The sequence below is a fragment of the Armigeres subalbatus genome, chromosome 1 (assembly GCF_024139115.2).
Source record: "Armigeres subalbatus isolate Guangzhou_Male chromosome 1, GZ_Asu_2, whole genome shotgun sequence".
NCBI lineage: Eukaryota > Metazoa > Arthropoda > Insecta > Diptera > Culicidae > Armigeres > Armigeres subalbatus.
The window spans coordinates 130,237,393-130,252,515 of NC_085139.1; the positions used below are offsets into that span (position 1 = coordinate 130,237,393).

At 42.9% G+C, this 15,123-nt stretch overlaps 1 protein-coding gene across 1 annotated transcript in view; it reads left to right on the plus strand.

The window, feature by feature from the left end:
• The window catches only part of LOC134206349 (protein sidekick-2-like), a 403,216-nt gene that overhangs the window by 120,538 nt on the left and 267,555 nt on the right, over positions 1 to 15,123 (plus strand). The window lies entirely within an intron of this gene.

A 15,123-nucleotide genomic window follows, 5' to 3' on the forward strand; every position in this document is an offset into this window, starting at 1 on the left:
TCAGCTCCCTGGATTAGTAAAATATTGGCCCAAATCCTGAATCTAATCAATGAACATCCAGTGAACCAAGCAGTCATGATAAGGAAATTGACTCTCGTGGGAAAAATTCACACCATGACATCCATCTCCATATTCATAACTTCGACTGGAATCGACTTCCGATGATCTTGCCGAAATCCATTTTGATTCACTTCCCCCGAACGCCGATGGTACGAACCGAAAGAAACAAGATAAGAAAATCAACCCCTTGCTTGTGGGGCGAGTGCTAACAGGGCTGATAAGCTTCCATGGAAGTCCCAGTTCGGAGCGTTGGCATAGGCAAAGTCGGAAGGTACCCTCCACATAGCTCATAACGACTCGTCGTCGTGAGTTGGATATCTCATTTCTTTTTTTTCCCTTCAACCCCGACAGCATGACTGAGTAAACACAGACCACCATCATAGCCAGCGCCTTGCTATCGGTCGTGCCGTTATTAAAGCGCTGGGAAAGGTCACAAGGGTGAAAGCATTTTCGTGTTGTCGTGTACTTTCGCACTTCTTTGCCCTATCTTGATGTTGAAACGCTTGTCAAGGGCGGTAATGAGATTTGATTCTCATCTAGCTTATTTTCCGGTCTTATTCTTGGGTTGTCAACATTTTTGATTCCACTGTTTGCCGTACTGTCCAGTTCGTGCTTAGTCCGTCACAGCTAGAATTGGTTATTTCCCCACCATGGAAGGATTGTCCTTCACTTCAGAACAATCTTATTTGCTTCGTTGTGCACATTGGTTTTGAAGATTGACTACCATTTTCTGGGAAACTGTGTTCAGTAGTGATGCGGAAATTGAAACATTGTACTGCCTCGTTAAATCTTTCTACAAGTCTACATAGAACTAGTAATTATCACACCTGCAATAAATCACATTATGGTGGACATTATTATCGATAACTATCATCCAACGTTTGTATTTGAGCTTAAAGGTAACCGGTCGAAGAATATGCATTCACATACTTACACAGAAATCCCAACTAGAGACTAGAAATAATGCTTCGTTGCATGAAAACGGAAGCAACATGTTCTTTAATTGCGCTTTAATAAGTCGCATACTGTGAGAAAAATTGTTCAAAACATATTTAGGTCTTTAAGGATGCCTTCAGGCGCAGACGTGACCGCCAAATTGAACTGAATTCCTGTCGTCGGGAAGAAGCTGACAGGGAGATGGGCAGCCATATCAAAAAGCGGCTCAGTTCACTCACGCAAGAAATTTAAATTGTCGACATTTCTGACACAGGGATCCAGTCATGGCAATAAGGGATCCACGGACAACCAACCAACCAACGGATGAACACAATTTGTGTTCATACTTCTAGAAGGATGTCATAACGCAAATATAGGAGGCTGGCTTTTCCGTTTTGATGTTGGTGCGTTCATAACGTGCACCGGGCATGCTCTGCGAAAGAGTATGTCAAAGAGATTATTTGTATGACTGGGCAATCGTACAAAGTTCTTGGAGAGGAAAAGCGGTCCCCTTTTCGGCGCTGGAATACGATACGCAAAATGATAATGGCACATAACAAGCATGCGAAAGGATTTTATTTTATGATGGGCGTTTCCAGAAAAAGCTGACATTACTTGACATGGCGAGCGCGGTGTGGCCGAAATGGGTTGGGTAGTAGAACAGATTGTACGAGTCAAAGTATTTTTTTTCGGGAACGGCAGAAAAGCTTCAGTTAAGTATTATTCTACTTTTTTTCAGAATAATGCTCAATGCATGAGCTTTTTATATGTGCGTTCAACTTTTTAAATAACTTTCAGGAAACATTAAATAGGTAAATAAGAAAGGAAAACATTTAACGAGAAAAATTCAAATGCTTATGATACATATACTGAATTGAAGAGCAGTCCATGTTTGAGGGAAAATATAGTACAATGAAAGTAACACATCGCAGCATTTATAATGTGCTCAATTGATTATTTATTTATTAATATAATGTTTCTTTTATCATCCACAGGTACGTGCAAAAACAAACTCGTCAGTTGGCGTGAGTAGCAATATTGGAAATTTATGAAGTAACTTTCTTAACGAAGGTGACAAAGAAGATTAAAAGACAACGAAGACAAAGAAGACAAAGAAGACAAAGAAGACAAAGAAGACAAAGAAGACAAAGAAGACAAAGAAGACAAAGAAGACAAAGAAGACAAAGAAGACAAAGAAGACAAAGAAGACAAAGAAGACAAAGAAGACAAAGAAGACAAAGAAGACAAAGAAGACAAAGAAGACAAATAAGACAAAGAAGACAAAGAAGACAAAGAAGACAAAGAAGACAAAGAAGACAAAGAAGACAAAGAAGACAAAGAAGACAAAGAAGACAAAGAAGACAAAGAAGACAAAGAAGACAAAGAAGACAAAGAAGACAAAGAAGACAAAGAAGACAAAGAAGACAAAGAAGACAAAGAAGACAAAGAAGACAAAGAAGACAAAGAAGACAAAGAAGACAAAGAAGACAAAGAAGACAAAGAAGACAAAGAAGACAAAGAAGACAAAGAAGACAAAGAAGACAAAGAAGACAAAGAAGACAAAGAAGACAAAGAAGACAGAGAAGACAAAGAAGACAAAGAAGACAAAGAAGACAAAGAAGACAAAGAAGACAAAGAAGACAAAGAAGACAAAGAAGACAGAGAAGACAAAGAAGACAACGAAGATAAAGAAGACAAAGAAGATAAAGAAGATAAAGAAGACAAAGAAGATAAAGAAGACAAAGAAGACAAAGAAGACAAAGAAGACAAAGAAGACAAAGAAGACAAAGAAGACAAAGGAGACAAAGAAGACAAAGAACACAAAGAAGACAAAGAAGACAAAGAAGACAAAGAAGACAAAGAAGACAAAGAAGACAAAGAAGACAACGCAGATAAAGAAGACAAAGAAGATAAAGAAGACAAAGAAGACAAAGAAGACAAAGAAGACAAAGAAGACAAAGAAGACAAAGAAGACAAAGAAAACAAATAAGACAAAGAAGACAAAGAAGACAAAGAAGACAAATAAGACAAAGAAGACAACGAAGATAAAGAAGACAAAGAAGACAAAGAAGACAAAGAAGACAAAGAAGGCAAAGAAGACAAAGAAGACAAAGAAGACAAAGAAGACAAAGAAGACAAAGAAGACAAAGAAGACAAAGAAGACAAAGAAGACAAAGAAGACAAAGAAAACAAAGAAGACAAAGAAAACAAATAAGACAAAGAAGACAAAGAAGACAGAGAAGACAAAGAAGACAAAGAAGACAAAGAAGACAAAGAAGACAAAGAAGACAAAGAAGACAAAGAAGACAAAGAAGACAAAGAAGACAAAGAAGACAAAGAAGACAAAGAAGACAAAGAAGACGAAGACAAACAAGACAAAGAGGACAAAGAAGACAGAGCAATAGTGTTTCACAAGAAAGGGAAGCCTCAGAGGTGAACCAGCCTAGGACTGCAAGCCTTTTTGATAAAGAATGGAAAAATGACAAAAAAAGGAAGAGAATAAGTACTTTGAAATGCGATTTATCCAGAGCACAGCGATATCAGAAGAGTTTTCCATTCAGTGTTAACTTTAGCGGTTCAGTTCATCACTCACTTGCTGACCCTCCGCAGACTGCATGGTTGGCGACGTGCAGCCATGGACCGAACTGAATTGAGAAGACTTTTATGTATTGCACAGGCCACTTCGGCCTTAGTCTGGTAATAAGTAAATAAAATGGATTGTTATACAAATACTCGAAAACAAAGTCCCCGAATGTAAAATATAGCCGAAAGCAATTCATCCGAATGCAACATTTGACCGAAAAATGTTTTTTTTAGTAAAAATCAAGAAATATAAATTCTTTCTGATGTATTTACATCAGTATGAGAAGCATATATCACACTAAAACTATTTATTTAAAAGTAAATAAATAATGTTCTTTTCATTTGTTGATCACAACTAGAGCCATTCCAATCAGCTAATAAAACAACTACCCATCATCAGTAATAGCGACATGCGAGTGTGGTAAATTCAATCGTCCACTGTACTTTTAGACAATTCGACGGTTTCCTGCAATACAAGCACAAATCGAAATCTGAAAATGTTCATTTTAAAATTTCCCTGAAACTTACACTATTTACACTACTTTCCCTGAAACTACATATTTTGCGTTTTTTCTAATTTCATGAATATTTTTGCATTTTTTTTATAAAAAGGATTAGTTTTCTGTGTTTCAGCAAAAAACAAAAAACAGCAAATCGAGGCTTTTTACAATTGTTTCGATAAAAAATTGCCAAATTTTGAAATAAGCATAACTTTTGATATATTGTGAATATTGATTCTCTTTGGGCCCTCCTTAGCCGTGCGGTAAAATGCGCGGCTACAAAGCAAGACCATGCTGAGGGTGGCTGGGTCCGATTCCCGGTGCCGGTCTAGCCAATTTTCGGATTGGAAATTGTCTCGACTTCCCTGGGCATAAAAGTATCATCGTGCTAGCCTCATGATATACGAATGCAAAAATGGTAACCTGGCTTAGAAACCTCGCAGTTAATAACTGTGGAAGTGCTTAATGAACACTAAGCTGTCCCAGTGTGGGGATGTAATGCCAATAAGAAGAAGAAGAAGAATGACCCTCTTTGTCAGGTGAAACTTCATGCTATTTTCCGTCCTTTGCCATCAAAATAGCAAAAACAAAAAAAAATGGTGCCAGTATTGCACGAAACCGTCGAATTCTGGCGGTTGTCAATTGTCATAGTTCCGTTCCTGGATGAGGGGGAGGGAAAAAAGGCCGCTTCGACGGACGGCGAATTGACCATCAGTTAATTTCAATACAGTGACCGATTTATTTTTGTATCGATATTTTTGCTTTCGATACCAATATATTGAATCAGATAGAAGGACACAGCAAAATCAGCAGAAGTGAGAAAATACTTCACATGATAAGATAAATATTATATTCTAGTTTAAATAAAAATATATCTAATTGATTTGATATGCCTTATATTTAAAAGAGAAAATTATTTTTCTCGGTAGCATGGATGATGTGGATTGACATGTCCGCTGCCGCCAATGACAGTTTTGGCACCATGCCACCACAGAAAAATTACATTGGCGAGACGTCTCACTACTCATTTCGCGCTTTTCACTTTTTACAGTGAAAAGTGAGAAATGAGGATTGAGAAGCGAGACGTCTCATTTTTCACTCCTCATTTCTCACTTTTCAAATAACCTATTCGGCCAAATACCCTATTCGGCTAAATGTCTTATTCGGCCAAATGTCTTATTCGGCCAAATGTCTTATTCGGCCAAATGTCCTATTTCGGTCGAATGACTTTCGCCCTAGTGATTTGTTCGGCCAAATTGTATATTTGACCAAACAACCTTCCAGCCTAGTGGCCTAGTGGCCTTCGGCAAAACGGCTCTTCCCCGAAAACTATAGTGAATTCTCTTTGGAAATTCGGAATATTCTGAATGTTCTATGAAAATAAAAAAATTAAACTTCCCTTGAAATTCTGGAGACAGATTTGTTTTATGGAAAGCATTGATAATTTCCCGTCAATATTAAAAGCAAATTTCTCCGAAGCGGTTTTCAAAGGTAATTGAAAAAATGTTAGTTAACACATCAGAATTTTTTTCAATGATTTTTTATGATTTCACTGTCGTTACTGTCACCGGGTAAGAGCACGATTAACGCCATCGCCGGTAATTGCCATGATTATTGGACAGGTACACGACTCTAGCAGCATAGTGGACTAGCTTACTAGGAAAAATAATTTTCAATTGTTTTCGTAAAGAAGTAATGCCATAGAAAATTAACAATATCGACAACAGATGTATTCTAAGTATTTTGAAATATCATATGTTTTTCCGATATATCGATATTTTCATTCCTATATATCGGTAATATCCATACTTTGATTCAATAAACGTATCGAATCAGATATCGATATTTTGAAGTATCGGAACGTCCCTACTGTTACAATTTTCTGCAAAATAAACTTTAAGTCAAATGCAAAAGTGCTAAAAAAAAAGATGTATCTGGATATTTTAGCTATGTTTATGATGACTGTTTCAAAACCCGTCAGGATGATCTACGATGAATTACATCCCCGCAACTTCGACGTCGTGGCGCTGCAGGAGATTTGCTGGCCAGGACAGAAAGTGTGGAAAAACGGGACGAGCGGCTACCTTTTACCAAAGCTGTGGCACCACCAACGAGCTGGGAACCGGCTTCATAGTGCTGGGTAAGATGCGCCAACGTGTGATTGGGTGGCAGCCAATCAACGCAAGGATGTGCAAGCTGAGGATAAAAGGTCGTTTCTTCAACTAGAGCATCATCGACGTGCACTGACTACATGAAGGGAGACCCGACGACGAGAAATAAGCGTTCTACGCACAGCTGGAGCAGACATACGATGGATGCCCACTGTGGGACGTCAAAATCGTAATCGGTGACATGAACGCACAGGTAGGAAGGGAGGAAATGTATAGACCGGTCATCGGACTGGATAGTCTGCACACCGTATTGAATAACAACGGCCAACGATGCATAAACTTCGCAGCGTTCCGCGGAATGGTAGTCCGAAGCACCTTCTTTCCCCGAAAAAATATCCACAAGGCCACATGGAGATCACCTAACCGAGAAACGGAAAACCAAATCTTCTTCGACATCACGAACGTCCGCACTTACCGCAGGGCGAATATTGAATCCGACCACTACCTCGTTGCAGTATGCCTGCGCTCAAAACTCTCGACGGTGATCAACACGCGTCGAAGTCGGACGCCGCTTTTGGTAGCACCGCAACCGCTGCACTTGGCACGGTGCCCCTGGATCAGAGAAACGACTGGTATGACGGCGAAAGTGAGCAGTTAGTGGAAGTGAAGAATACAGCAGGGCGAGATTGCTGCAACACTGCACGAGGGCGAACGAGGCACGATATAAACGGGCGCGGAACGGACACAACTCGATTTTCCGGAGGAGAAAGCGCCAGCAGGAAGATCGGAACCGTGAAGAGACGGAGCAACTGTAGCGCGCTAATAACACACGAATGTTATATGAGAAGTAGAACCGTTCACGTAAGGGCCACATGTCACAGCCTGATATGTATAAGGACATAAACGGGAACCTTCTTACGAACGAGCGTGAGGTGATCCAAAGGTGGCGGCAGGACTACGAAGAGCACCTGAACGGCGATGTGGCAGACGAAGATGGCGGTATGGTGATGGAGCTGGGAGAACGCGCGCAGGACATAATTTTACCGGCTCCGGATATCCAGCAAATCCAGGAGGAGATTGGCCGGCTGAAGAACAACAAAGCCCCTGGGGTTGACCAACTACCAGGAGAGCTATTTAAACACGGTGGTGAGGCACTGGCTAGAGCGCTGCACTGGGTGATTACCAAGGTTTGGGAGGATAAGGTTCTGCCGCAGGAGTGGATGGAAAGTGTCGTGTGTCCCATCTACAAAAAGGGCGATAAGCTGGATTGTAGCAACTACCGCGAAATCACATTGCTGAACGCCGCCTACAAGGTACTCTCCAAAATTGTATGCCTTCGACTAACACCAATTACAAGGAAGTTCGTGGGGCAGTACCAGGCGGGTTTTATGAGCAAACGCTCTACCACGGACCAGTTGTTCGCCATTCGCCAAGTACTGCAGAAATGCCGCGAATTAAACGTGCCCACACATCATCTATTCATCGACTTCAATGCCGCATATGATACAATCGATCGGGGCCAGCTATGGCAGCTAATGCACGAACACGGATTTCCGGATAAACTGACACGGTTGATCAAAGCGACGATCGGGTTTTGCACCATATTATGTCAAAATTAAATATTATGGGAAGACGAGGAAATACCTGCTAACTGGTTGGACGGCATCATTTGCCCTCTCTTCAAGAAAGGGCACAGACTGGAGTGCGCCAGTTACCGAGGAATAACCCTCCTTAATTTGGCGTACAAAATTATGTCCCGTATTCTGTTCAATAGATTGAGACCGCTTGAAGAGTACTTCGTCGACGAATAGCAAGCAGGTTTTCGTGAGGGCCGATCAACGACGGATGAAATGTTTACCCTGAGACCAATCCTTGATAAATTCCGGGAGTACAACTTGCAGACACATCATCTGTTTATTGATTTCAAGACGGCGTACGATTCAGTGAAACGGAATGAATTATGGCAAATTATGCTTGAACATGGTTTTCCGGCGAAACTGATACGGCTGATTTGCTGACGATATCGATATTATCGGAATTGATCGCCGTGCCGTGGAAGAGGCTTTTGTGCCTTTTAAAAGGGAGACAGCGAGGATTGGACTCACGATCAATACCAGCAAAATGAAATACATGGTTCCTGGCAATCAACGTGGGTTCGTTAGTGGTGGTGGTAGCGAAATGGTGCTGGATGGTGAAAAATTTGAAGTGGTAGAAGAATTTGTGTATCTTGGAACATTGGTGACGTGCGATAATGATGTTACCCGCGAGGTGAAAAGGCGTATTGCAGCTGCAAATAGGGCTTATTACGGACTTCGTAACCAGCTTCAGTCCCGTAGTCTGCAAACGAAAACAAAACTCGCGCTGTATACTACTCTGATTCTTCCGGTGGCTTTATACGGCCATGACACATGGACGTTAAAGGAGGCTGATCGGAGAGCTTTCGGAGTGTTTGAGCATAAGGTGCTGCGGACATAACTCGGTGGTAAACAGGAGAACGGTATCTGGCGGCGTCGCATGAATCACGAACTGTACCAGCCGTATAAAGGGCTGGGTATTATTAAGCTTATACAACACGGCAGACTACGGTGGGCTGGTCACATTGTTTGTATGCCGGAAAAACGCCAAGCGAAGATAGTATTTAGTAGAGAACCCGGAAGAAGCCGCAGGCGTCGTGGAAGGCCGCGTACACGATGGCTTTTTGCAGTTGAAGAGGGCCTGAGGGCGCTCAATGTTCAGGGAGACTGGAAGCGATTGGCCCAGGATCGAGTCCAGTGGAGTAGGATACTCCATTCGACGTAGGTTTTTCGAAGAGCTGTAGCCCATCAAGTATCAAGTAAGTAGTAGAAGCAAGTGTTACGTGTTGCTTTTGCTGACAGGGATTATGTGGATCGTCCCTTTTCGATGACTGAATTCTCGCTTACTCTCCTTTCAAGTAATAATTCCATCCCAGTGATGGATAGTATCAGGTTCAATTTGCTTGAAAACCTCCCAGACGTCGCGAAGAGGCGCTTATTTAGCCTGTTCAACCAGTTACTGGAGTGCAACTTTGTTCCGAATGATTGGAGGCAAGTGAGGGTGATAGCCATTCAGAAACCCGGAAAAACCGCGTCGGATTATAATTCGGATCGCCCCATCGCCTGTCCTGTCTTCAGAAGTTGTTGGAGAAGATGATTCTCTTCCGGCTAGACAAATGGGTTAAATCGAATAGTTTTTTGTCAGATACACAATTTTGTTTCCGCAGGGGCAAGGGAACGAACGACTGTCTTGCGTTGCTTTTTCAGAAATTCAGCTTATTTTGGCTAAAAAAGAGCAAATGGGATCAGTTTTTTTGGACATTAAGAGGGCTTATCCGACAAACTCCACTCGTGTGGACTTTCACCAATTTAAAACAATTATTTTTACAATTTTTTGTCAGAGAAGCGTATGAGTTTTTCTCATGGTGACTCGGCAACTTCACGAATTAGCTACATGGGTCTCCCCCAGGGCTTATGTTTGAGCCCCCTACTTTACAATTTTTACGTCAGAGACATTGATGAATGTCTCATGCCGAATTGCTCGTTAAGACAGCTTGCGGATGACTGCGTTGTTTCCGTTTCGGGGCCAACCGCAATTGATCTGCAAGGACGATTGCAAGACACTCTGGACAATTGGTCCACTTGGGATACGAAGCTGGGTATCGAAATCTCTCCGGATAAAACTGATATGTGTCTTAAAAAAACATAATCCGGCAAAGTTCCCGCTCCAACTGATGGGTAAGACAATCACTCATAGCATGATACCTCGGGGTCTGGTTCGACTCGAAATGTACCTTCGAGAAGCACATTGTGTATCTGTCACAAAAATGCCAGAAAACGGGACATGGTGGGGAGTGCATCCCGTAGATCTTATGACGTTGTATAGAACAACCATTTTGTCGGTCCTCGAATACGGTAGTTTCTGCTTCCAGTCCGCGGCTAAAACACACATGCCGAAGCTTCAACGGATTCACTACCGCCACGGTACCGCTGTCTCCCTATTGCGTTGGGTTGTATGAATTCGACTCATACGATGAGTCTGGAAGTACTTGCGGGAGTAGGATCGTTTCGCGGAATTATCGCTCCGGTCCCTCATCCGCTGTGAGGTTCTCAATACATTGGTCATTGACAACTTCGAGTAGCTGCTCGAACAAAACCCTCAATCTCGATTCATGATTATTTACCACTGGTATATGACGCTGGAGGTAAGCCCATCTTCGGTTGACACCAATCGTGCTAACTTCTTAGACTCTTACAGTTCCTCTGTTACTTTTGATCTGTCCATGAAGCAGGAGGTTCATGAAATACCAGACTTTCTTCGTGTGTAGGTCATACTTCCATTATTTGCAAGCAAATACGGGCACGCCAGCGAGGATAAAAGCTTTTTCACAGACGGGTCAAAAATGGATGACTCCACTGGTTTCGGTGTTTTGATTTTTGAACGTTTTTCATAACGCCTACTCTAAGCTCAAAGAGCCTAGTTCCGTGTGTACTGCTAAGCTAGCAGCTATACACTATGCACTCGAGCAAATTGCATCCCTCCTTCCTGACCACTTTTTCATCTTCACCGACAGTCTAAGTTCCTTGAAGGCTGTTCGGTCAATGAAACCGGTTAAGCACTCAGCGTATCTTCTGAATGGGATACGGTAAGCTTTGAGTGCCTTATCCAAACGGTCTTACACAATCACCATGGCTTGGGTCCTTTCTTATTACTCAATCCCGGGAAATGAGAAAGCGGACTCTTTGGCTAAGGTGGGCGCTATGGAAGGTGATCTTTACGATCGGAAAATCACCTTCGATGAATTATTTCACATTAGTTCGTCTGGAAACCTTGAACAGCTGGCAACAAAAAGCTGAACATCTCCGGGTCCGAGTAGAACAACCAAAGCCTATTATGGAAGTGTTGGCGGACTTACTTACTTACTTATGGATCCTGTACACCTCCGGTGGTGCAAAGGGCCGACTTGAAAGATCTCCATCCTGAGCGTTGCCCGGATATCGCTTTAACCTGGTTAGATTTCGGTCGACTTCTTTTATTTCTTTATTGAGGCTTCGCCGCCATGAGCCTCTGGGTCTGCCTCTGCTGCGATGTCCCGCTGGGTTTCAGTCTAATGCTTGTTTACAGATTTCGTTTCCGCCCCTACGTAGAGTGTGGCCGACCCAGCCCCACTTCCGATCCCGAACAGAAGTTGCTATCGGTCTCTGGTGACAACGACGATTGAGCTCGTTGTTTGAGATCCAGTTGTGAGGCCACCAGGCTCGAATTATATACCGCAGGCATCTGTTGATGAACACCTGCAGCCGTTGAGTGTTCTCCACTGATACACACCATGTTTCGCTAGCGTATAACAGCACAGATTTCACGTTAGAGTTGAAAATGCGTATTTTAGTGCGTTCACTTATCTGCTTGTTTTTCCAGATATTTCTTAAACTCGCAAAGACAGCCCTTGCTTTCTTGATCCGTGCGCCTATGTCGATCTTGGTACCGCCGTCTGACGCCATTTGGCTACCAAGATATTGGAAGCTTTCAACAGTCTCCACTGGTTGCCCGGCTACTGTGAAACTGGAAGGAGTCACCGTGTTTACATCCAACGATTTGGTTTTGTTGACGTTGATGACTAAACCTGCCGAGGAGGAGCGCTCGGCAAGGTCGTTGAGCTTACTCTGCATATCAGAGCGCCGTTGCGCGAGGAGTGCAACGTCATCCGCCAATTCGAAGTCGTTTAGGAGCTCCATGGTTATAGGCTGCCATAATAGCCCGCGGTTTGGTTCACGGTCAGTCGCATCTACCAGAATCTCATCGATTACGATGAGGAACAGTAACGGTGGTAGAATACATCCTTGTCTCACATCAGCTACAACCCGGATAGGGTCGGACAGGACCCCATTGTGCGGCAGTGTTGGCGGATCTCGAATACATGTCCCTCCCCCACCAATTTTTGAAAGTTACTGATGTTAGATTATGATCTTAGTCTGCCCATCCCCTAGTCTGTCGTACCCCATATCGAATGTCTTCCTCTTGTTTTCCATTTCAATGTCTGTCGTTAATCACTTTCGTATGTCTTCCTCTCATTGTTGTCTCCCAAAAAATGTCCCGTTACACATGTGAAACATCGCCAAGAATGTCAAATTTGTGAACATCAGCATCGTAATTACTTAAGCACCCTAAATTCCCTTCCTTTCCTACTGTATTATTGTATCCCCTAACCTCGTCCAAACTGCGAGTCTTTCGGTTTCCCAAAACTAACGTTATGTATAAGATTTAGGATATTAATTGTTAAACTTGATATCGGCGCTTCACTGCAATTGAGCCTCCAAAATTACCGAAAGATTAAAAAAAAAAAAAGATATATCGGAAGATAATCATCCCAAAATTAACAGAAGTGAAAATGCTTGAAGCACGTTGATACAAAGAAAAGCAGAAATGTCTAAAATTGCCAAGCTCAGCCTTACATAACTTCTGAGCAGAACACGCAGATCTCTAACAATACAGCATACCGTTTTATTGTCCATCAGTATAGCTCTGCTTGAAGCGAATGAATACTAATTTCAAAGACTAAATTCTCTAGCCGCCCAGGCTATCAACAAAAGCCCACATTGAATTGCGATTTCTCTATAAATCAAAAGCCTGAGGACCTGAGCGCGCGTTCTCGCTCCGGGAACGGATTGCATATTAAATATTAAAACCACGACGAGGACTAGAGTCGAAATTGAAATCATATCCCCTCGTCGGTCGTCGCCATCCGTTGTTTCTCTAAAGCGCTCCAAAGCTGCCGCTGCTGCTGCAGCAGCAGCCGTTCAACAAAGTTCAACCATTATTGCATGCCGTGCTCATTCCAATTCCAATTTCGAGCCACTTCGATACGTGACGTGGTTTGATCCTGGGTCTTTCTCAATTACTTTCGCAGCGCGGATTTGGCTTCCTTGCTCCGGGAGGTGGGAGACACTGTACATTGGGTACGCTGGTGCTGCTGCTGCTGGCACTGCCAACGACGCGGTACAATCGAAACTTTGCAAACACCCACCCGCCGTCGTTGCAGTCCGTGCCGATCTGTTCGTCCTAAAACTCCACTTCGTTGAACTTGTTCCCCAGGCCCATAAAGTGTCCCGACTTTACATCGTTTCAAACGTTATTATTGTTGTTGGTGATGTAGTTATTGCTATTGCATAATGTGCTGACGTGACTGTGGAGGTGTTTTCCGATCAAGAAAGAACGGAAATGAAGACCAACAATTTCTTTTACTTTTTTCATCCCAAATGGATAAAATTCCAAATATCAGTACAATGAGTATTACAAACTTGCGATGATTGTAAAATAATAATTTCAATCGCCGTTTCTTCCAATGGATTAAACTGGGTGGATAGTATATAAAACTTAGGATCGCTTCTTACGTTTGTTTCCATTTATTGGCATCGCATTGCCCAGCTGGGACATTGCCGTTTCGCACATTTTTGTTTGTTGAGAACTCCCACAAAATTCTCCATGGATCGATACGCTGGTCCAAATCATCTTACTGAGAACGTGACGTTGTACAGCCTTTTTTAAATAAAAATCAGTGTTCGACTTGTCTGTGCCACAAAAAGGAACAACGAATGGTAGCGGTCTAGACGAGTATGAACTAGAATAAAAATAGATGACATTAATTTATTGCGTTCTGATATGTGTTCACAAACATCGGCTTCATTACGCCCAAACTCGTCCGCAGTGTGGTTGAATAATTTGCCTTGCAATTTACCAATCGTCCACAGCCAAGGAGCAACCGTTTATGCAATAGTCAGGTATCTCGACAAATTGAAAATAGTTTCCACAACTATACCATCCTCACTCACTGCAAACAACATTCTCTCTCACGGTGATCAGATTGCAATCATGTCGTCCCAAATAGTAGCTCAGGGTAATGATTCGGTGTGCCACCGCACTACAAACTGCTTCCTTTCGAGAAATCGGGTTTGGTATATGAATTTACTTTTAGATCGGACCCTTGCAACATTGTATATCACTGATGAAAGATCGCTCGGAACGCTTTAGCAACACACCACACTCTACTGTTGATGCCACAGGACGACACAGCAGCACAGACGACCCTCGAAGCGGAGGTATAGAAGCTAGAAAGTGCTTGTGAAATGCAATAAACGATTTTGTTTCCCTGGAGTGCCGTAGACTTTTTGATGGCCATCGAGTGCGCAATGGCTTACGAAATTGTGGCCTGAAGTGAAACGGGAGTCGGTTTGACAGTGAAGAATTTTCATTTGTATGTTTTTTTGCCATGCCGGCTTGTGATAGCAGTTGAGCAAAATCAGTGCCGATTTTGGGGAAAAATCACCGGTAGTGCTTTAAACATGACAGACGCTTCGAATGTTTGAAGCAACAGCATCATAGTGCAACTGATGATGATGTTGGAGGAATGATATTAGTTGACTTGATTTATTTATTTATCATCAGACTAAGGCCGGAGTGGCCTGTGCTGCACATAAAAGACTTCTCCATTCAGCTCGGTTCATGGCTGCACTTCGCCAACCACGCAGTCTGCGGAGGGTCCGCAAGTCGTCCTCCACCTGATCGATCCACCTTGCCCGCTGTGCACCTCGCCTTCTTGTTCCCGTCGGATCGTTGTCGAGAACCATCTCCACTGGATTACTGTCCGACATTCTGGCTACGTGCCCGGCCCACCGCAGTCTTCCGATTTTCGCGGTGTGAACGATGCAACTCGTGGTTCATTCGCCTCCTCCACGTACCGTCCGCCATCTGCAACCCACCATAGATGGTACGCAACACTTTCCTTTCGAAAACTCCCAGTGCGCGTTGGTCCTCCACGAGCATCGTCCAGGTCTCGTGTCCGTAGAGAACTACCGGTCTTATAAGCGTTTTGTAGATAGTCACCCAAGCAGCACGCGCAACATCTTTCAAATAGGTGTTTG